At 41.8% G+C, this 23938-nt stretch overlaps 1 pseudogene; it reads right to left on the bottom strand.

The window, feature by feature from the left end:
- Positions 1–5126: 5126 nt before the first annotated feature.
- LOC147429056 (uncharacterized) lies at positions 5127–6493 on the bottom strand (annotated as a pseudogene).
- Positions 6494–23938: the final 17445 nt, after the last annotated feature.

The raw sequence follows: 23938 nt of genomic DNA, 5'->3' as shown, positions 1-23938 counted from the left end.
AAAAATATAAATTTCAAGTCCGACGTGACTTGCAAAAACAAAAGAATGAATGCACAAGAAAATAAACAATGGGAAGTAAAAATGAAAAAAAAAGTAAATGAAAATTTAGGCTATGACTTCCACGTAGTTGTCATATTGCTATACTCTATTGAATATAGGGGTTAACAGGCTTTAGCTTTGTCAACATGAAAGGGAGATGTTCTTGTTATTAATGGAGATATATTATTGTCTGGATTAGGATAGTTTGTAGTTATTCTATTGATTAATCACTTTTATTATTTAATGCTTATTTTCCTTTTGGGGAAGTTAGGGTTTTTGATTTGTAAATCTTTATAAAAGGGATTAGTGTGAGTATATAATTTACTAGTGCTAGTTGGTTTATTCTACTATGTTTACTATTTATTAATTTATCATTGACTATGTTATTACTTCACTAAAATGTTGAAAAAGTATGATGTTGTAATGTGTTAAATGAGAATAGACATACTACATTTAGTTTTGGTGTGCTATGTTTCAAGCTATTATGCTCACGAGGGCGCATTAGGAAAAATATGAACCCCAAAAGGGCCCTTTAGCTTAAGGGGTGATTAAGCATGGACCAATAGGAAGAGGGTGGTGGCCACAGCTATACCCTCTCAAAAGGTAAGGTAGTAGGGGGCATGGGGGCCTATTTGTTCCCCTCATTATAGCTTTGTCCCCTAGAAAGAGAGAGAAGAGGGAAAGGGAGGGGGGGGGGGGGGGGTTCCCTCCATTTTCATGGGGGCCAATAAAGTAACCCTAAAATTTCAAAAGAAATAAATAAATATAAATCTCACTTTTCACTCTCCAAAAGCTCTCCTAACCAAATACATGGTCAAAAAACTACTTTCTTTGACCAAAATCTGCATTTCTTAGCAACACCCTCTATTCTACCTCTTCTCTCTTCTCTTTCTCCTTTTGCCTCCAAGCTTTCCATAGCTGCACCACGTGTCTCCCTCTTTCATCCACACCATCCCTTTGAACTACTTCTTCTCCCTGCTCCCCATTAGCCACTTCTCCCCCTCCCGCGAAGCTTTTCATAGTTGCATCACAAATGAAAGCTTTTCATAGTTGCACAACCTGTCTCCCCCTTTCATCCACACCATACATTTGAACTAGTTCTTCTCCCCTTTGTTTCCCATTCAACCATTCCTTCTCATTTCATTCCTGAAACAAGAGGCCTCTCTCTCTAACACCACAACTCTTCTTCTTCTAGTGCTATCATGTCAACCCCCTCCACTTCAAAGAAGCCAAAGGATGAGATAGAGGCAGTTTGCTTGCATAACACTAGGGAATGTGTGTCGCAGGTGTTTTCTAAAGGATCTTGGATCTTCATGCAACTTGGAGCTATTGGGTCTCATCGAGTTTGAAACCGTGGCAACCTTGACGAACATTGGAAGGGAAGACTTCTTGGTTTCAAAAACCATAGAGTCAATGGCACAGTGGCCATTGTTCAACACGTGTAATCTTGGTGTTCCATGCGCTTGAGGAATGCAAGCTCAAGAGATTTCCCAATACATTGTAAGTCGTAAAACATTGTTGGTTGCTGATTGTAAACGCTTGTTATTTGTTTTTTATTTAATAGTTTTTTGTGTTTTCATAGATATATTCCCATCCAACCTTGTTGAGGAACAACCAATTAAGAGTCTCACAGGAACCTTCAATGCTCTTCATGCGGACATTGGTGTTATGATGCTTCCCAACTCGTCACCTTTGATTCTGCTGCAACGCATAATCTTCTTCTACTCACACATGTATGTAGTGTCGGCCTCGAAGGATGGATATGGTAAGATCATTGTTGTTGACAAACCTTCATTACTGAGTCCGGAATGGCCACAACCCGATGTGTGGTCACTTTTCATAGTGAAGGAGAAGATGCTTTCCGATATTTGCTCCTCATTAAAATTTGGGAGGGCTTCTAGATTAGCAGGGCTTTGTTGGTGCTACCCCATGCATGTTTTTGTACACCTGTTCAAGACATTGCCATTTTGTGTCACACCTACTATGTTTTGTAGCAAGAATGTCATGTATGAAGCACTAAAACTGGTATTTGGAGATAACTGGGGAATGGTTGAGAGAGTGCACCAAGGAGATAAATACAAGTGTAAGGTGGGCGCTTCAGGTATAGGGATAAGATATTTGCAAGTGCGCATTACTTTGTACTTACGTTTTCACTATGAGCGTTGGATGTGTAAGAGTGGAAAGTGGATACCCTTACAATTTGGTGTTGCTAATTTTGTGACAGTTGACATGTTCGTTACTTTGTCAAATGGTGTTTCTAAGATTGTGCAAGTCAGTGAACATTGAACACTCACCAACATACGGGAACACTTGATTATCTTGGGCTATGAAGAAATCAAAGATGCTTACTTTTGTCTCGATCGGCAAAAGGTCAGTTTAGTTTATATGTTGTCTACATGTGCCAATTGTTAGTCTTATTAAAAGCATTTTTTTTGTTTCAAATTGGTAGGCGGATGGAGGCAGCCATGAAAGTGCAAGAGGAGTGGAGGATTGGCGGCGCACTGTCTTTAAGTTGATCTAATAGATCAATCTAACCGGCTCTAATGCCACGTTGTAAAAGCTTCTATTTAATGGAAATTCCATACTTTTTTTGTCATTATAGTATCACCTTTGTTGATTAAGTTTTTTAAATTTTGTTTGGGTGTTTGTGTGCGCATCCATGTGTGTTTGTATGTATATCAAAGAGCTTTGGGATGGTGTCTTTTTCTGCAGCGGGGGGGGGGGGGGGGGGGGGGGTGTATATAAAAGGGAGGGGGCTTCTTATTTTTTTGTCAACACTTAAGAGAGATAGAAAGAAGACACACACACACACACACAAAGAGAGAGAGAGAGAGAGAGAGAGAGAGAGTGAGAGAGACATGGAAGCACATGGTAGTATCCTCCTCCCACGCAGCAGCAACGTCGGAAGAGACACACACCCCCCTTTTGCGGTTTCTTCTTTTCTTAGAGGACACCGAATATGTTGGATGCAGTGATCTTCATGGCTTCTTTACCCGCACAGTGGACTTAAAAAAAACCATGCAGCTCCACAATGACACTTTTCACGACATCAGAGTATATGCATGCGCATATACTCAAGTATGCTGTGAACTTTGAAGACAATGCCATGTTGTGGTTTCCATGTGATCTGCTTCGCTACATCCACAAGGGCGACACGGCATTTTCAAAGAGACTAGCTTGCTTTGAAGCGATTGCAAAAGAGGCGAACCACTTCCGTCAAGTGACAAAGGAAGTTGCAAAATCTTTCAAGAAGCGCAAAATTGGGCAATCTTTCTTGTCCAATATTTCCACTCTCTTCTTCCTCGTCAAAGAGGATCCCTCCTTGGAGGAGATGGAGATCCCGCATTTGGCAGTGGGTGGGGTGCTGGAAGATAGTAAAGATCCCAAGGCCATGCCTATAGATGTCCAAAGTGAGCGAAGACTGCAAGCTGCCAAATATCCCCATGCCTTGGAAGAACCAGTTGCAACGAGAGAGCAGATTGCTAGCACCTCCGAGGTGCCCGACCCCGAGTGTCATGACCCTGCTGCAATTCCCGAAGTGGAGATTAGCCATCTTAGCAGCATAATTATAGAAGATGAGGAGTATTTATTCTTACATGATCTTGAAAAGGCTTTTGGTGTCCGACTAGATGAGTGTCTTAGCCTCATATGCACAAAGATGGAGTTCCCCCTTTATCCTACACTAGAAGCTCTAGATGACAAGCTGCTTCCATTGGGGGACTCTCTTGCTGACACAGTTGCACTAGTGACAACAAATATTCTCGTTGTAGAGTAGAGCAAAGTCACGGACAAGGAGTTCATTGCCACACAAGCCAAAGTTGTTGCCAAACAAACTCTTATCCGCCCCGATTCGCCTAGTTTGCAAAGCCCCCGCAAGGTTGATGAGAGAAAATCCTCTATCAACCTTGAAGCCACACCAACAATGGATGATGAGGATAAGCAGCAAGAGGTAATTCTAAGCATCTTCTATGTTGATAATTCAACCTTTCTTCTTTGCTTTTGGTTAATTACAACTTTGCAGGATGTTTTGGACATGGACCTTTGGGCTAGCCGGAAGGGGGGAGAGCGCACGGTGTTTGGGCCTCAAGCTACCCTAGCACACTACATCGGCAAACTACCAATGCAAGATGTGTGCATCATACACAAGGATTTCTCCCTGAATGGCCATTTTGTTTTGTCGGTGCTTAAGGCCGCAAAGTAAACTCCGAGTTTAGCCTCCATCCCTCAAACAGCCCATGTAATTATTCTTGTGAAAAAATCACTTGCAATTGCCACTTTTGGAACTGTCTTCCATGGCAAGGTCATGACACGCATAGCTCAAGTTTGTCAAGCCCTGGGGTTTGATAGTGCCCAAGCTATAGCTGCTTTTGTATTTACATCCATTCTACCCAACACTATAGAACGTCATAGAGAGGTTGCAAAGCACCTCCTGTCAAAAGATCGTTAAGCCAGATGTACAAGCTTTTAAATGAAAATTATCTCTCTTCTCCATGATCTTTGCAAAGTTCAATTTACTATTTTGTTCTTGTTGAGTGACAAGGCAAACTGTTTGAAAGTCGATTTTGTACATTGAAAAAAAATTGTCCAAAAATTTGCATATAATAGCTTTTTTGGTACTAGTTGTGCCCTGAAACTGACATTTCATGCAATTTTTAATGTGTCCACCAGGAAGCAAGATTTGGCAAGGCAAGACTGCTGTCTGGCCAATTCTCACTCTCTTGTGGACATCACAAATTTTTCAAGCTTTGCAAGTTTTTGGCAAATACAAAGCAAAAAATTAACCTAATGGACAATTTCAAGCCAAACAAGAAAATTATTTGGCTTTGGTTGCCAGTTGACTAGCCTTTTGTACAGTTGATTAGCATCTCACCTTCAACCATTTAACAAAATAAATGTAGACAAATAGACATTAAAATTGAACATTAAAGTAACATAGAGAGACAAAAGAGACGGATTGTATTTGTCACAAAGTGAAAATACATTGAGTTCTCAAGAAAACTTGAATCTAGTACAAGGGTTCCAAAGTAAATTGATTCCACTACAAAAGCTAGTTACAAAAAAAGGTTTTGACATCGGAGGTATCAGCCCTACCTTAGGCAACGTGCAAATTGCATGTCCTTGGCCATGATTGTTACGTGCTTGGTATGGATAGCACATAAGAATGTGTCTTCAAAGAGACTGGCCAAATAAGCCTCTGCAGCATCCTGAAGTGATTAGAGGGCAATTGCAAACATTCGAAGCTCTGTGTTGTAGCTTTGTAGCACTTCTTTACATATTCGTGCAAAAGGTGCTTTCCTAATAAGCAGGTCTGCAGTCTTCTGGTAATGTCAAATCTCAGCAAACGCTTGACAAAATCATCGTGTTTTTTGAGGTCGGCGTTGTGGGGGCCTCTGAGCTCCTTGTGGCTTTGCTCTTTGCGGCTTCCTATAGAATTTTGACTTTCGGCGGCGCTTGGGATGTGGCTGGGGGCATCTTCATCTGGATCATAATCCTCATCTTCACTGCTACGCTCATCATTGTTGGGTTGATAAGAAGGCATGGCACCCATTCCTCTGGGTAGTGACTTGTCGGCCACAGTGGGGCGACCTGGGCCAAATGGCATCGGGCCCATTTGGCCTGGAAATGTCTTCCTGCCCACCCTATGGTTCACTGGGATGTCCTCCTCTTCCCACGGTGGACGTTCATCAAACGTGTCCGTCTCTGTTCAATTTGGGTCAACTAGCTCTTCAGGTTGTCGATTTGTATGCATCTTCTTCTTTTTGTGCACCTCAATGGTCTTGGGATTCTTCTTTGCAGTTTGTTTTGTCCTTGCCAACGTAAAAGTGCATTTGGGGGCCTTCGTAGAGCTTGTGGTGTTTGGTGAGGGAAGGAGTTTTATGTGTTTGAGAATGGGGGGGGGGGGGGGGGGGGGGGGGGTTTACCTCTTTATAGGGTGGCCATATAAGTGCGGGTTCACATGGTGGAAAAGAGCCGCTAAAAGCATGACAAAATAATATTTTGAATTTTAACACCACGTGAAATTGGAGAACTATTCAAACACATAGAGAAAAATGTACACTTCTAAAAGTGCATAAACAATCAAACAATGCAAACGCTTGATCTAAAAAAAGAGAGCATCCAAATGTAGTAGATTTTCCATTTTCTTGAGATCTAAATACAACTACTACCACCTGACCCCAACTTTTCCAACCCTAGTCCTTGATGCTCGCCACACTGCATGTCGTGTTGGACCTTGTGAGGATCTCCAGCGTTCTGAGGAACGAACATGGGCCAGTCAATGGGTTTCTTTTGCCAAGCGTGATGACCTTGCTTGTTCAATCGACACTTTGTGTCCAAAGGTGGTGCGATAAAACCAGTTGAACATTTCTTGAAGATAGCATGAGTGCACTAAAACTCCTCCATGTCTTGTATTCTTGAAGTAGACACCCCTGGCATGATAGTGTGGCTTCTCCATACCTTGCGTGCTCCAAAGATCCAATGAACCATACATGTTCATAAAGTAAGCACCATGGGCATAGAGGATGTGCTGCCAAAAAGACACAAGACATCGATAATCAAAACTAAAGAATATTATAGATCAAGTCGTAATAGCAAGCACTCACCATATAGTGTGTACTATTCGATTCACCCCATGCAATGATGATTGCCTTTGTGAACTCCACCACCAAATTTTGGAATTCTTGTCATTGCTCACTGGTTGTGCTTGCAAGTCATAGTATCTTGATCATCTTGTTGAATACCACCCAAACCTGTTTCTCGGATAAGCACAACACTTGCATTGCTATCATTGTCCATTGTATACTTGCAAAGATCCTTCCATAACTCCCATCCACCTTCAAATGTTGATGTTCCGATAGCAGTAGCCCTTTCCTTGGACCGAACCTCTTCAAAAAATGCCTTGCCTTTAGTCCACTCATGGACATTGGTTGGGCCACTTCCTGAGCGCTTGCATTTTTCTTCTGTGCAACAATGGAGGTGTTAGTCCCATGACAACCTATTGAATTTAAGAGCACTTCCACTTTTGAGATAGCGTCAAACGACCTCTCCGTAGGCTTCATTGTAAAGGCATAATCAATATGAAGTTTTAATAAACGATCAAAGATGTGCATAAAAGCATGAAGTGTGCAAAAATGCACATTTTTGAGAGGGAAGTTAATTATAGGGTTCCATTCACTTTCTTTTGCGGCACGATTGGGCTCCTCCAACATAGGACATTGTAGAACCGAATGCTCCCACACACATGTAATTTGTGAATTGTCATCTAGATTCCTTTGTTTCATCGACCATTGCGATCTTGCGTGCATTCCCCTTATAGCCCTTAATGCAAAATGGACAAGGATACAGAGCTCCTGCCCCTTGTTTGCACCCTAGAATGCACTTGATTGTTTTCAAATTGCCACCTAAGTGCCAGTTGTAATGGAATTAGCCTATTCAACTTGAGAATAGCGGAAATTAATGAGAATACTTTCGAGAAATAAGTTTGTGAGCATAGCGGGTAGACATAATTGAAGATAGCAACATAATCATAGCAATTAGTTAACTTGGCATGAACAATACTTTTGCAAGAGAGAGAATTTAGAGAACATGACAACAGCTGAGGACCGGATTTATGTGGAGCCGATCCCCCCTCCAATAGGCATTTGTATTATGATTTCTCCCATTAAGAGAGACTTGTTACAATACATTCTTTGTGTTCCTTGTGACCTAGGTGATGCAATGAAGATGGAAAGCTTCATGCATCACAATCATAGCATATCATGAAATTGAAGAAAGCTTTAATTGTCCCAAGCCTTAGTCCCAAGACCTCAAACACCTTCGAAGGTGGAGAGAGCTAGCAGGGAATGAGGGTAGGGAAGAGGAAGAAGAAACATTTCATAGGAGAAAGAACTAGTTCCTCACTTATCATACTCTTGTTGCTAGCATACATAATAGCATAGTAATGAAGAAGAAGGAGATGACAAGCTCAAGCATTGAAGCATGGCTCTTGGTTGGATTTGCACTCCATAGCCAAGAGTGTTGGTGTAGGCTCTCAACCTCTACTTGCTTGGAGAGGGAGCTCTTGCACTTTGCATAGCACACAATGAGAGTGATTGTGAGTATGTGTGGGTGAGTATACCCCTCAAGCAAGCCCCTAGCTAGCTTGGGTCGACCCCCCCTTGTAGCTCATGCTTGAAGCTCATTGGACCCTCCCAGGCCTAGCCAATCACAAGCAAGAGCCATTACAAGCAACATGGGTAGCCTTGGGACAAGTGTCCCCCTTTCCCCTTTGAGAGAGAGAGGACTTGATAAATACAAAATCAATTAGATAATTCAAGTAATTTATCATTGGACCCCTTTGAAGCCTAGCCAATAGGCTTCAAGCAACACATGAAGGTAACATGGGTAGGGGCCTGACATGTGTCCTTGCTGCCTCTTCAAGTTGGGGCTTCCCTTGTGTGTGTGAGTGGGTGTTCTCTCTCTAGCCCCTAGGAAAAGGGCTAGCCCCCCCTCTTGTAGGAATGCTTTTGACTTTAGGTGATCAAGCACCTTACTCACCAAGCATGACAAAGCACTTGAACTAGGGGGTGTTCCCACAAGCATCTCAGGCAAGCTTCTCAAGGCACCTCAAGTACCTTAATCATGCAGCAAGTCAAGCACCTCAAGCATGGAGCCAGTCAAGCACCTCAAGCATGACAAACACCTCAAGCACAACAAGCACCTCAAGCAGGACAAGCACCTCAAGCTTGGGCCGGGTTCCCACCTCAAGCTCAGCCCTAGCTTACCTAAGGTCAAAGGACTTTTACACACATTTATTGGAGGTCTTCAATGAAGCTAACCCTAAGGTCTTATGCTCCATTGGTTAGCCTTTCTCTTTGATAGACCATCTCCCTTTTGGGCCCCTTTACCATTGGCCCCGTGTTGAGATAGATCTATAAGCACATATCTATATCTTAACACTTGTTCCCGTTTATTCTCCCACATTAAGTGATCAATTTAATATGAGAAAATCATTTGGGTTGGTTAGATATTATATTTTATGACATTACCTCTCTCTTGAAATCATAGTCGTCCTCGACTATGAGGTAGAAGAGATAAAGGCTTAGTCATTAGTCAATCGTACTTAGCGGGTAAAGGATCCCTTTTTACCCTACGACATCTTTCCAAGATGGATGACTAATCCATTTGGTGCTTGGGAGACATAGCTGCCGCAAGCATGTCTGCTCTTTAGTCCATTTCAGAGAGACGTCGTCATCACAAACATGATTCTAAGCATGCATACTAGTTAAATTTGTGCACAATTAAAAAGAGGACTAGTCATATAAGACAAAAACATGAGTCATTTAAAAGAAATTTGTACATTTGCTTACTCTAATGTAGCATTGTAAGCATTGACAAGGTTAATACTATCCTTAAGTTGTACTCCTTGCATCCATTTAGCATCTTCAAAAGGATAATTTTTGAACTTAATAAGATACCATCGGAGTATCTTACCATGTCGTAGTACCTTGTCTTCATGCCGAAGGACAGCTTCGGGTTGTAGCACCTCTTCTTGGTCTTCGACTTCGGGAGGGTCTTCAATAATTGGTTCAATTGGTGGCTCTCCTTTGTAGGGCTTAAGTAAGCTTACATGAAAGGCATTGTGTATAAGCCAATGGTTGGGCAACTTGAGTTAATAAGCCGTCTCCTTGATAGGCTTCAAGATTTGGAAAGGACCATAGTATCTTTTTGCTAGTTTAGCATAATACTTTTGATGGCCCGTAGAATTTTTGCCCGTCGTTTGCCTTAATCGAGCCTTAGGAAACTTGAGTAAGACCCAATCATTTTCTTTGAACATTAAGGCTCTTCTGTGCTTATCAGCAGCAGCTTTTTGCCTTTGTTGAGAGATGGCTATAGCCTCCCTAATCTTTTGAAAAGATTCTTGTAGGTCACGGCTATACTCATCGGCGGCGAAGATCTTCCCATGTAGTTTCAGTAGCAAGGGACTTTTAGGTCTTCCCTCTATGATCTCGAAAGGTGCTTTCCCCATAGAAGTATGTACAGTATTATTGTAGGCATACTCTACTAGCGGTAAATACTTTTCCCATTGTGAGCGTTGATCTACTTCGGTAACATAAGTTTTGAGTAGATCGAGTATCGTAAGATTGGCTATCTCACTTTGGCCATCCGTTTGTGGGTGATAGGCCGAAGAGAAATTCAATCTTTTCCTAGATTTTCAAAGAGACCTTTCCAGAAATTACTGGTCATTCTAGGATCTCTATCTGACACGATGGATGTGGGTAATCCATGGTGCTTGAAAATCTGAGATATGAAGAGAGTTGCCATTTGATGCGCCTTAATAGTCTTTTTGACAGGAATAAAATGTGCTTGCTTGCTAAACCTGTCGACTATTGTCCATATTCTTGTATTCCCATGGATAGACTTGGGCAATCCAAAGATGAAATCCATGGATATACTCTCCCATGGTGAATTTGGAATAGGCAATGGCTGGAGTAATCCAGGTTGCTTCCCTCTATCATACTTGGTCTTTTGACATACTACACATTTTGATACATACTCTTGTATGTCCACTTTCATGGTAGGCCAATAGAAGTACGTCTCTACTCCTCGGAGAGTAGGTTGAATACCTCTATGCCCCGCATATGGAGGAGCATGGGATTCATACATAACCTTCCCACGAAGGGAATGGGTAACACATAGCCTATTGCCGTGGAGAAGATAACCATCCTGCAAGGTGAATGGTTCCTCTTTCTTCCCCAAAGCAAGGGCTGACATTATGTCTCTAAAGTCAGGGTCAGTAGCATACTCATCTATCATAGAGGATAGATCATTGTGAGTAGCTATAGACACCGCATTAACTTTTGGTCGTCGTGAAAGTGCATCAGAAACTTGATTGTGCTTACCAGCTATGTGAGCAATATGGAAATTAAATTGCGAAAGAAAATTTGCCCACCTCATTTGTTTGTCGGAAAGCTTGGTTTGCGTCATGAAATACTTGAGACTTTGGTGGTCGGTTCGTAGGATAAATGGAGTCCCCAATAGGTAGTGCTTCCATGTGTCTAGGGCATGTAGAACAGCTAAAAGCTCTTTCTCATAAATGCCCAAGACTCGTTCATCACTATTGAGCCTTCGGCTCTCATATGCTATGGCATGCCCTTCTTGAAGCAAAACCGCTCCAAGGCAATCACCACACGCATCACATTGGACCTCAAATGGCTTTGAGAGATCCGGAAGCACGAGGACTGGTTGGGAAGTAAGCTTCTCTTTGAGTTTTTCAAAAGCATTTTGCTCCTTAGCAGTCCATACAAACTTAACGTTCTTCTTTGTTAAGTCGTGAAGTGGTCCTGCTACTTGAGAGAATTTTGCTATGAAGCGTTTATAGTATGCACACATACCAATAAAGCTTCTTAGCTCATGTAGATTCCTTGGGTTAGGCCATGATTTTATTACCTCTAACTTTGATGGATCCATACGAATACCATCTTTAGAGATAATATGACCTAAGTATTGAATCTCTTGAAGGAAGAATTCGCTTTTCTTTTGGTTGAGATAAAGCTTGTTCTCCCTCAATGCTTGAAAAATCACTTGGAGATGCTGCTTATGTTCCTCCAAAGACTTGGAGTAGATGATGATACCATCAAAGAACACTCCAGTGAATTTTCGATATGGTCTAAAAATTTTCTCCATCAAACGATTGAACGTAGCTGGTGAATTAGTCAAGCCAAAAGGCATGACTAGATATTCATAAAGACCAAACGTTGTGCGAAACGCGGTCTTTAAGATATCTTCATCCACTATCCTTATTTGATGATAGCCACTCTTAAGGTCAATCCTACTGAAGTAGGTAGAGACTTGTAGCTTATCAAACAGATCTTCTACCCGAGGTACGGGAAATCTGTTTTTGATAGTGATATGGTTTAGTGCTCGATAGTCCACACACATACGGTATGTACCATCTTTCTTTTGCACTAAAAGGACTGGAGAACAAAAGGGAGAGGAACTAGGCCTCACCATCCCTTTGTCTACCAATTCCTGTACTTGCCTCATAATCTCCTCTTGTTGAGCTTGTGAGACTCGATAAGGAGGTTTGTTAGGCGGTGAGCTTCCTGGAAGGAGCTCAATACGATAGTCATCATCCCCTCGTTTTGGAGGTAGGTCCATAGGGATATCATCGATGAACACATCTTGGAATCCTTTTAGAAAAGTACAAGTCTAACTCTTCTTGATTCCTATCATTTACATTTGATGAAACATTAATATCTTTTGGAGACTCTTTGACAAAAATCATGTACGCAGAAACTGAGCTCTTCATTGACTTATCAAAAGAAAGAGGATTTACAAGTGGAATAGTGCGACCACGCTCACTAGCATCTATATACATGTTTTTTCCCCTGTAGGTGAAGTAAATTCTCCTTTCAGGGAACTTCATGTTGGCAGCCATGCGATCAAACCATGGTGCCCCTAGGATAACATCCTGATGTTGGAGAGGAGAGATGAAGAAGTCTTCTTTGTCGACATAGCTTTGGACATGAAGCCTCAACTTCCCAATCAAGGGAGTAACGGAGGCTTGTTGTCCCTTGAAAGCTGCATCAGCGACTACTATATCTCCCATCTCAAAAGCTTGAATGCCCAAGTTGGTGGCCAACTCTATTGATATGAAGTTAAGAGTAGAGCCAGGGTCAAACAAGATGAAGGCATCATGCTCTCTTACCTTTCCCCAAGCATAGGAGAGTGATGATCCTTTGCAATGAGCATCCTCTTTTGGAGCTTCGATGGTGGAAGCTCTAGGAGTCTCATTGCGAGTATTCTTCTTGGGGCAAGAACGATAGCCATGTCCTTGCTCTCCACACTTGAAACACTTATGGTCCTTGCGAAAAGCTTCAAGCTCTTCAGGAGAGAGTTTGTTTTTACCTTTGTAAACTCCCGTCTCCTTGGACCGATTGTTGTTGTTGTTGTTGTTGTTGGAAGTGCCTTGGGAATTATTTTGAGCATTGGATTTCCCCTTTGCATCATTTTTATCTTTGTTTTCCATGGGCTTGACATTACGTCTAGCCCCTTGATGGAAATTGATGCGTGAAGCAACCATGGTGTGGTGGATTACTTCGGTAATAGTACCGGGTCGTTGAGAGTTGATGTATTCGGCCATCTCTTCAGGTAATCCCGCACAGAATTGTTGTCTTTGCTCGGCAAAGTCTATCTTTTGAAAGACAGTAGCTTTGAGATGTAAATCCCAAAACTTGTCTACATACTTGTTGATAGACTCATGAGAGAGAAGCTTCAAGCCGCGCCATTCGGTAAGAACTTTATCTTTAGTATCGCTTGGCAGAAATTGCTTCATGATGGAAACTCGTAGATTTTTCCATGTCTTTGGGGATTCTCCATTGCCACGAAGGCTAGCCCACCATTGACGAGCTGATTTTTGGAAGTGCATAGCTACATGGCGTAGCTTGGAGGACTCTGTGAAGCCCTCGTCCCCAAAGGCCGCATCAAATTGCTAGATGAAGGCCAACACTTTGTCAGTAGCACCAAAGGTGCCATCGTAGGTGAGAAAAGAGATACTCTTTCCTCCCTCCTTCAACTTCTTTAGCTTTTGTGACCTTCGCCATGCAGGAAATGATTTGCGATGTCCTCCCCTCTTGTATTCTCTAGGAGAATAGCCATAACTTTCATTGGAAGAGGAGGAAGGTGAAGAAGAAGGAGAAGAGGGTGACCTCTTCCTAGCCATTTTCTTCCTTTGTTTTCTCTCTTGCCTTTCAGAGTGATGAGGAAAAGGACCTTGGGTTGCTCTTTTCCTCTTGGGAGGAGTAGGCGATCGTCTAGACCGCCTTCTTCGTGGAGCCACATCTTCAGAAGAACTTAGACTTTCATTGCTTTCTTTCTCTTTGGATTCCTCCTCTCTAATGGGAGAGAGTCTTCTTTTGGGGGTCTCTTCAAGAGGCCTCCTAAGCTCTCTCTCCTCTTGGAGAGGAAGGGAAATTCCATAGGCACGAAGTTGTTGAGTAACTTCGGCTTGCAAAGTAGGGTTGCCCATAGCTTGTTGCAACCTAGTCACAAGATAATTCACAAACATGGGAGCATCATCATTAGCACCTTCATGTGCAAAATCAAAGCTATCAATGTTCATTCTACTCTCTTGATTATTGTCAGCCATGTTAACAAAATTTTATGTATGTACTTAGTGTATGCTTTGGCAATTCAAAACCTTAGTTGCCACTCCTCTTAGCCTTTGAAAATTGGCTCTTAAGTATCTACACCCACGGCTCAAAGTGGTTAATTATAGAGAGTAGAGGAGTAGGTCTAACATAGCAGAGTTGCCAAGGGCTAGCTCCTTTCGGATTTCTTATGGCTCAATAATGGTAAAGCCGTAGGTAAGTCTAAAAAGACTCCATTATTAAGTCCAAAGCTCCCAAGGTGTGCACCATCCCCCACATAGTGGGCTTAACAAAACCGATATTAGATCCCATTTCCACTTACCCTATTATAATTAACAACATCAACCATTTATAGGCTACTTAAGGACCTCTCTTCTTAAGCAAGAAAAGAGAAACCAAATGCTCTGATACCAATGTAATGGAATTAGCCTATTCAACTTGAGAATAGCGGAAATTAATGAGAATACTTTCGAGAAATAACTTTGTGAGCATAGCGGGTAGACATAATTGAAGATAGCAACATAATCATAGCAATTAGTTAACTTGGCATGAACAATACTTTTGCAAGAGAGAGAATTTAGAGAACATGACAACAGTTGAGGACCGGATTTATGTGGAGCCGGTCCTCCCTCCAATAGGCATTTGTATTATGATTTCTCCCATTAAGAGAGACTTGTTACAATACATTCTTTGTGTTCCTTGTGACCTAGGTGATGCAATGAAGATGGAAAGCTTCATGCATCACAATCATAGCATATCATGAACTTGAAGAAAGCTTTAATTGTCCCAAGCCTCAGTCCCGAGACCTCAAACACCTTCGAAGGTGGAGAGAGCTAGCAGGGAATGAGGGTAGGGAAGAGGAAGAAGAAACATTTCATAGGAGAAAGAACTAGTTCCTCACTTATCATACTCTTGTTGCAAGCATACATAATAGCATAGTAATGAAGAAGAAGGAGATGACAAGCTCAAGCATTGAAGCATGGCTCTTGGTTGGATTTGCACTCCATAGCCAAGAGTGTTGGTGTAGGCTCTCAACCTCTACTTGCTTGGAGAGGGAGCTCTTGCACTTTGCATAGCACACAATGAGAGTGATTGTGAGTGTGTGTGGGTGAGTATACCCCTCAAGCAAGCCCCTAGCTAGCTTGGGTCGACCCCCCCTTGTAGCTCATGCTTGAAGCTCATTGGACCCTCCCAGGCCTAGCCAATCACAAGCAAGAGCCATTACAAGCAACATGGGTAGCCTTGGGACAAGTGTCCCCCTTTCCCCTTTGAGAGAGAGAGGACTTGATAAATGCAAAATCAATTAGATAATTCAAGTAATTTATCATTGGACCCCTTTGAAGCCTAGCCAATAGGCTTCAAGCAACACATGAAGGTAACATGGGTAGGGGCCTGACATGTGTCCTTGCTGCCTCTTCAAGTTGGGGCTTCCCTTGTGTGTGTGAGTGGGTGTTCTCTCTCTAGCCCCTAGGAAAAGGGCTCGCCCCCCCTCTTGTAGGAATGCTTTTGACTTTAGGTGATCAAGCACCTTACTCACCAAGCATGACAAAGCACTTGAACTAGGGGGTGTTCCCACAAGCATCTCAGGCAAGCTTCTCAAGGCACCTCAAGTACCTTAATCATGCAGCAAGTCAAGCACCTCAAGCATGGAGCCAGTCAAGCACCTCAAGCATCTTAATCAAGCACCTCAAGCATGACAAACACCTCAAGCACAACAAGCACCTCAAGCAGGACAAGCACCTCGAGCTTGGGCCGGGTTCCCACCTCAAGCTCAGCCCTAGCTTACCTAAGGTCAAAGGACTTTTACACACATTTATTGGAGGTCTTCAATGAAGCTAACCCTAAGGTCTTATGCTCCATTGGTTAGCCTTTCTCTTTGATAGACCATCTCCCTTTTGGGCCCCTTTACCATTGGCCCCGTGTTGAGATAGATCTATAAGCACATATCTATATCTTAACACTTGTTCCCGTTTATTCTCCCACATTAAGTGATCAATTTAATATAAGAAAATCATTTGGGTTGGTTAGATATTAGATTTTATGACACCAGTCAACTTCAAACTCCCCAATGCCATCTACTTGGAGTTTTTCCCCAACTAGTTGTGCCTTAATGACATCTGTTATCCACGAAATGCATTCAAAAATCCAAGCAAGCACTCCATAGGTTTCCTTGAAAACCTCAATAGCACCAAGCCACCAAATTTCTTTCTCCGACTACACATTGAAAGATGGCGCACAATCCTCATTCATAGTTGTACGTTTTGCATGAAATAATGTCTCGTTCATGAGAGTAATACTTATCCTTTTTAATCTTTGTTTCTTCACAATCTGACACTCGTCTAGCTTGAGCACAAACACCAACTTTGAGCCTAGCACTAAAAGATGTCCAAAATGACATCAGGAAAACCATAATTAAAAAAAAATACTGCATTATTGTAGCCTCACCAGTAGGTGGTCCACCATAAAATTGTATCATTGCCATTTGAAGCCTTCTCAAATCAACAAAAATATATTTGACATTGAGTAAGGAAATCCCTTGTCCACCCTGTCTGCACCTATGCTTGCATTGGTACGTTTCTTAACTCCTTTGGAATGCTTGGGAAAGGTGTATGAAGGCATTATCTCCTCTATGTGCAAATAGCCTCCTATTCAAAATTAGTTGTCTTCGTTCGAAGCCTTCTTAGCAAGATTGACCTTAAGTGGTATAGGAAAAATATTCTCAGTAATTCCTCTTTTCCTTAAAGCATCCTTAAGGAGACCATATAAGGCAATGTATCCCTTAGTATTAATTCCAACTTCATCACAAGCCTTCCATACATCAACATCGCTCACAAAATTTCAAAACTTTTGCATCACCTCCTTTGTGACAGCATTGTTTAAATGTTTTGCATTTGGTGCTCGTAAAAGGGCTACAACATCCGATTTCTTGAAGCACAAACTTAACAAATGGATGTGATCCTCCTGGCTATGGCCACCACATAGCTCTTGGATAAAATTCCTACAAGAATGGACAAAAACATTACCGCAGAAACATAGATTGGAGCATAGCAAAATGTACCTTGTAGTTGTAACCCTTCTTTTTTTAGCACCACCTTTGGGGGCTAAAGTATCTATGGCATTGAAGCTCCTCTTACGTTCCCTTGCACCTAAGGGTGTCTTTTTAAGATGCAGGATCTTATCTTCAAGCTTCACAATCTTAGCATCCGTCTCTTCCACCTGTAGCTTAAGAGTTTCCACTTCCTCCTCCGCATGAAAAATCCTTTCGCGCAATCCACTAGTGGTATGGGAAAGAAGTTGACATTGATGCAAACACATTCTGCACTATCAGTTCCAATAGTCGACAATCACTGCAGTATCCAAGAAGACCTTGCTCCCCTCTACCTACATATTGTAAGAATGAAGCAAGGCTATTGAATGTTGGGTACACATTGATAGATGGATCATTAGGGTAGAGGAAACCATGCACCCAAAGGTCCACATTGGTGTGAGCTGCAGCACGGTGTTGTTGTGCAGTTTGTAAGTAATGACGCTTTGACGGTGCAAAATCCTTTGGCAATCGAACATGTAGAGAAACCATTTCCAAAGTTGACAATCTTGTTGTGGATGGGAGGTTTGTAATGTCGCCAAGCTCCATGGCAAGGAGAATAAAGTTGGCCTCAAGAAAGAGTGGAGAGCTACAGTAGAGGCATGGAGTGAAGAGCTATGGGATGGAGAGCTTCAGGAGAGATACGGAGTAGAGAGGAGATCTATGGAGTGGAGTGCTACATGAGAGCTACGGAGTGGAGAGGATGGCCATGGAGTGGAGAGCCATGGGGGGGAGAGTTGCAGCAAAGCAATGGAGTGGACCTGCAACAAAGAGAGGGAAGGAGGAAGCTGTGGAGTGGAGAGCCATGGGGGGGAAGAGTTGCAATAAAGCTATGGAGTGGACCTGCAACAAAGAGAGGGAAGGAGGAAGCTGTGGAGTGGAGAGCCATGGGGGGGAGACCTGCAGCACAGCTATGGAGTGGACCAGCAACAAAGAGAGGGAAGGAGGAAGCTATGGAGTGGAGAGCAGCAGCAAAGCTATGGAGTGGACGTACAACAAAGAGAGGGAAGGAGGAAGTGTGTGTGCTGAAAAGTAAAAGAGAGAAGAGGGAGGAAGAGGAGTGAGAGAGGGAAGGAGATAGAGTGTGTGCGGAAAAATAGGAGAGAGAAGAGATAGAGAGGAGTGAGAGAGAGAGAGGAGTGATTTTGGAGGGAAATAGAAAAAGGTGGGAAGTTTCATGTTTTGCAGGTCTAGCTATGAGATTTTGAGAGAGAAAATTGATTTTTTTAAAGTATATATATAGGTTGGGGAGAAGTTTTAAGTAAAAGTGAGGTTTTTTTTAATTTTTTTGAAAAAGGTATTTTTTTGGGTTGAGGCTATGGACGCCCTTGATGATGTAACAAAAGAAGGGGGGGGAGGGTAGTTATTGTCATAAGGACCACCACTCTTTTGGGTAGAGAGAGAATGTACCTATCCTCCCTCCTTAGCCTCTATTTCAACCTAAAAAAATCCTATGACAGCCTAAAAAAAGCCTATGAGAATACCCTCATTCAATGGCCTTGTCTCCTAAACCACCCACATTTTCAGCCTTAATCCCTTAAAATTAGGGATCCTTACAAGGCCCTTTTGGGGTTCATATTTTTCCTAATGGTTTGAAGTTAAGGAGGGGAGCCAGTTATTTTTCAAAGTGTAGTTATAAAACATGGAGTTGTAGCAGTTTAAAGAAGCTCATTTATAGTGTTGAAGATATTTTTGTTCGTCGAGGACAACTTCACGTTTCAGTGCGGGAGAAATGTAGACCCCAAGACTTTATACCATTTTGGGGTTAATTTGGGATATGCATAGGCATGTTAGAAGCATTTGCATTTTAAATCATTGCATACGTATGCCTGTTTAACATGATTTGATGTTGTTGCATATAAATGATTAGATAGAATTTTAAAGTATTTGCTAATGTTTACATTAAAATTTGAATGCTATGTTAGTCCTTTTAAAGGAAGTTCATAATTTTTTGACCTAGTTTGGCCGTTTTCGATAGGAAAGAGCTAGAAAGCCTACCAGCTAGAGAGACTTTCAAGGTGAGCATTACAATAAAAGATCTTAAGTTCAAAACTTTGCAGGATAGATCTTTAAGGTCTTTTTGGATTGTTCTTACGGCGTTAAAATATCTTTTTTATGGACAATTTTAGTGAGCAAGAGAGAAAAAGAGAAGGGTTTGCCAAGCTGTATTAAAAAAAACCGGAGTACAATGTATGTTAACAAGTCAAAATTGTAAAATTCCAGATAGATTTTGAGTTTACCTTTGAAGAAATGGGAAGTTTATACAAGCTTTAGTGTAATTATCGGTAAAAGCTTCAAATTTTGACTTAGAAATCAAGAGAGACAGAGAAGGTGATATTTGAGAGAATAGGGGGAGAGAAGACTTGAGTTTAGTTCTTGTCAGATAGATCTTTGAGATCTCGAGGATAGCCCATACAATGTCAAAACCTTTTAGAAGCGGGAATGAGGTCTTAAAAGACCATTGGAAAAAATAAATTAAAAATTGTTTTTTAATGATGCTGGTCGGTAGTTTTGAACCGCCACACGAAGAGAGAGATAGGGCACATAGGCCACGGGGAGATAGAGGCATCGACACAGCGTTGTACAAGGTCGTGAGGTGAGTGAAGGAGAAGGGAGCCCAAGAGGGCTACCCTTGTGTGCCTTGTGTATGTGCGAGGAGATAGGAGCCGCCAAGGGCCGCGCCGAGAAGAGGACTAGCCAGGTGAGTGAGGGAGAGCACCAGAGTAGCAGAGAGAGGGCCTATGTGTGTGTAGTGAGAGAGAGAGAGAGAGAGAGAGAGAGAATGAATATGATGTAACGTTGATTGCAGAGAGAGACTGGGCCACATGTGTGTGTGTGTGTAGTGAGATAGAGAGAACAAAATCTCTGTAGTGCTAGTTAGAGAGAGAGATTAAGAGAATCCGAGTAGTTAGCAAGAAGTAGAGAGAGAGAGAGAGAGAGAGAGAGAGAGAGAGAGAGTATGTTCGACCTGGAGAGTTAGAGAGGGAGAGAGAAAGTCTATGGCTTCAAGGCTATTGACAGCAGAAGGGAATTTCCAGGAAGCTAGAGAGAGAGAGAGAGAGAGAGAGAGAGACTACCATTCTGTGTATGTGTGTGAGTGATTTCAACAATCCTTGCTGCGTTTATGCTTGATTGAGTGTGTGGATGGGAGTTAGAGAGATAAAGAGAGTTTTGCTTTTCGATTGTAGAGCAACTGATAGAGAGAGAAAGATGTCGTGAGTAACATTCTATGTTTGTTCATGTGTTAGTTATGTGTGTGAAATTAGAGAGAGAGAGAGAGAGAGAGAGAATCGTCTACAATATACCCAGTTTGAGATCAAGATAGAAGGAGAAGAAAGAAATTGATTACAGAGAAAGAAAGTAGCATAATATAGACTATGTGTGTGTGTGTGTGTGTGAAAGAGAGAGAGAGAGAGAGAGAGATCAATTCCGCTTATCTTGTTGGAGACGAGGGGAGAGCGTAAGAAGCTGTGGACTGCACGAGCTTCGTTTTTGGCGTCAGAGGAACGTAATCGAGAGCGGAGAGCGGATTAACGATTAGCCAAGTACACATTGTGTTTAATGGTTCAATATTTTGAAATTCAAAACGTCAAAACATGAATACCTACATTTTAAAGAAAATTTCCAACCAAATTTGAAATTGTATATCCATCATAAAATTATAAAAATAAAAAAATATAATAAAACACAAAAAGAAAGACAATGAATTCCAAGCAATTTGCATCAAAATAAAAGAAATGTTTGCATGATTGAAAATGAGATTTTTCGTATTAGTGCATAGTCATTACTAGTTGCATTTGAGAAAGGGAACTAGAAGCGATTTAATAAAAATTATTAAAATTTCAATTGAAATTCTTGTCTCTCTGGGTGAGGGAATGATCAAAATTTATTATTTTGTGGTGGAATAAAAATGTTGTAAAACGTATTAGTGGTCTATGTATACAAAAATAATTCTGAGTTTTGAGCTATGTTTAATCATGCAATTATCACATTTTAAAATTTAAAATTGAGTATCAAAACAAAATCGTGATTTAAAAACGGGAGCTGTGGTTAGATTAGAACCATGCATAGGAGGTGAAAGATGTGTAAGTGAGATCTTAGCTTGAGTGTTGGCCTAGTTGGACTATGAAACATAGCAAATTAAGTAAATTACGAACATTTATTTATAAATTTACTAAAATGGGCTTGGGAGTAGCAAGTAAGTAGCATATTAATGCACTTTTAAGCTAGTTAAGGGGGCCGTTGGATTAATTGAACGTCGTTAGAAAGACTTGGAAGGAAGCGTTTAGGAGGATTGCTAGCCATGCACTCAACGGGCAGCAACAACGGAGGACAGATTGATGGCGAGTGTTCAAACACCTCTTTACGACTGTGCACAGTACTCGGTGCTCTAGGCATCATTGGAAGTCCTCAACTTGGAAGCGAAATTCAATTGGAGAAATGCAAGTGTCGATGCACTTCTTGGGTAAGTAAAAATATGCCTTTTTATCTATCTCTCTCGCTTTATGGTGTCGCCTCCTTGCAATTGTATTAATTTTCCTGTTTGTTGTAGTTTGATGGGCAAAATGTTTCCAAAGATCACCACATGCTTCCAGATCGTTGACGATCTAGATCGTATGTCATTGCACTTGGAATGGAGTATGAGTGTATCCATGTGTGCGTCAGTGATTGCATACTATACCGCAATGAGCACGCATATACTACCTCATGTCCCGTGTGCGGGGAAGCACGATACAAGACCGGAGTGAGCGGGGCGCACCTACCCTGCAAGGTATTGAGACATTTTTCATTAGTTTCTTGCATTCAATACATGTTTAAAAGCAGGTCCACTTTGGAATGATGCATGTCCCTACCGATTCACCTACATGGAGGCACATCGAATCTCAATGGCCAGAGTTTGGGTTGGAGCCTCCACACTTGAGGTGTGGGTTAGCAAGTGATGATGTCAACCCCTTCGGCACTAAGTCTACTGCTTGGCATGTGGTGATCGTCAACCACAATATTCCACCATGGGAGACAACTAAGAAGGACAATATAATTCTTTCCTTGCTTGTGCCAAGGAAGCACAAAGTATCAAATATTGACGTCTACCTAGAGCCCCTCATCGAGGAAATGGAGGAATTATGGAGAGGCATTCCTATTGTAGATGTCTCACTTGCAAAGGGGGGGAAAGAAGCCATTGTGAGGGGAGTCCTTATGTGGACTATGCACAACTATCCTGGGCTAGGAGAGATTTCTCGTATCTCCCTTCTCCTCTCTCTCTCCCTTATGTGGACTATGCACGACTACCCTGGGCTTGGAGAGATTTCTGGTATCTCCCTTCTCCTCTCTCTCTCCCATTAGTTTTTTCTCTCTCTAACGATATGATATGTATGCAGGGTTGTCCACATTGGGTCACAATGCATATCCTACTTGCGGGCCATCATTGGTGATAGAGAGGCCCGATGCCTTGCGCAAGGTCATCTATCCAAACAACCATCGTTTCTTACCCGAAGGTCATAGCAAGCACAAGGCTCCAACAAATTGGAAGACACCTCTAAAGCTCACGATGGAAAATTGGACAACCATTTGGAAAGATCACTACAACAACAATCCGGCTCCGTGTCCTCCACTAAAAGGTATGTCAAGGTATTCCATATTTGTAAGGCTTCCATATTGGAAGGACTTAAAAATACAACACCTTTTGGATGCCATGCACATATTCAAGAATGTAGCCCAAACACTATGGGACCACATTATTGGAAAGAAGGACTCATTGGGTGAGAGGGAGGATTTGAGGCTTTTCATTAGGGCCAAAAACATCTCAAAAAGGGTTGTTTGTTAATCTAAGGATTCAGGGATAGTCCAATGGTCATTTGACACGTATACAAAAGTATGGCACTCTTGTCTCCTCTATTTTAAGTTTTGTGGTCCTCTTTTGATGGAGAACGGCTAAATGTCTTGATCATAAGGCTGAAACTGCTATATTTAGGTGCTTTCGACGAGTGAGCTCATTAAATTTGCGGCCCAAAGTAATGAAGTCTCATCTTTTATTCTATTTTATATTTCACAAAAGCGTTGTCAAAAGATACGAAATCTATGTCAGAAGGCTCTCAAAACAAGGCCATTAATAACAAATCACCTACTTTTTTCAAATGTATACTTTTTTCACTCTCTCTCTATTTTGTGAGAGGTATAAGTCTTTCCGTCTCTACATTTTCTTTCTTCTTGTCTAATCTTTGAGTTTCCATGGCGTCTTCTGCACATCGCCCTTCACATAACATAACTTCTTGTGACTTTCATAACGTTAGAGAGGATGGTCTTTGGAAGCCCATATCTTTCCATGTGAATGAGTGGGTAACGAGTGGGTAACAATGCTTCCTTCATGCAAAGGTGTACACAGAGTGAAGAGAACTAAACGTAACAAAGTAAAAAACCATTGGAAAGTCGTGTTCTTGCTTTCAAAGTGACCAACAATGGCTGGCTAGCTAAGGTTCAACATGTGTACATGGCCAAGGATATGGTCTTAGACTGGAACGAACATCCCACACTGCATTCTTACTGTAAGTAAAAAGAAACTTCTATTTGATACAATGAATTTTTCATTCTCCCATTGTTTTTTCTCATTTTTTGATTCCATTCTAGATATATTTCCTTCAAAAGCTGTGGAATGGCAGCCTGTGAAGAGTCTAAGTGGGACGTTCAA

This window comes from Adiantum capillus-veneris, chromosome 22, assembly GCF_014529385.1.
Source record: "Adiantum capillus-veneris isolate H3 chromosome 22, ASM1452938v2, whole genome shotgun sequence".
Taxonomy (NCBI): Eukaryota; Viridiplantae; Streptophyta; class Polypodiopsida; order Polypodiales; family Pteridaceae; genus Adiantum; species Adiantum capillus-veneris.
Note: the sequence above shows the minus strand (reverse complement) of the source record. Positions and strands in the feature narration are given on the sequence as shown.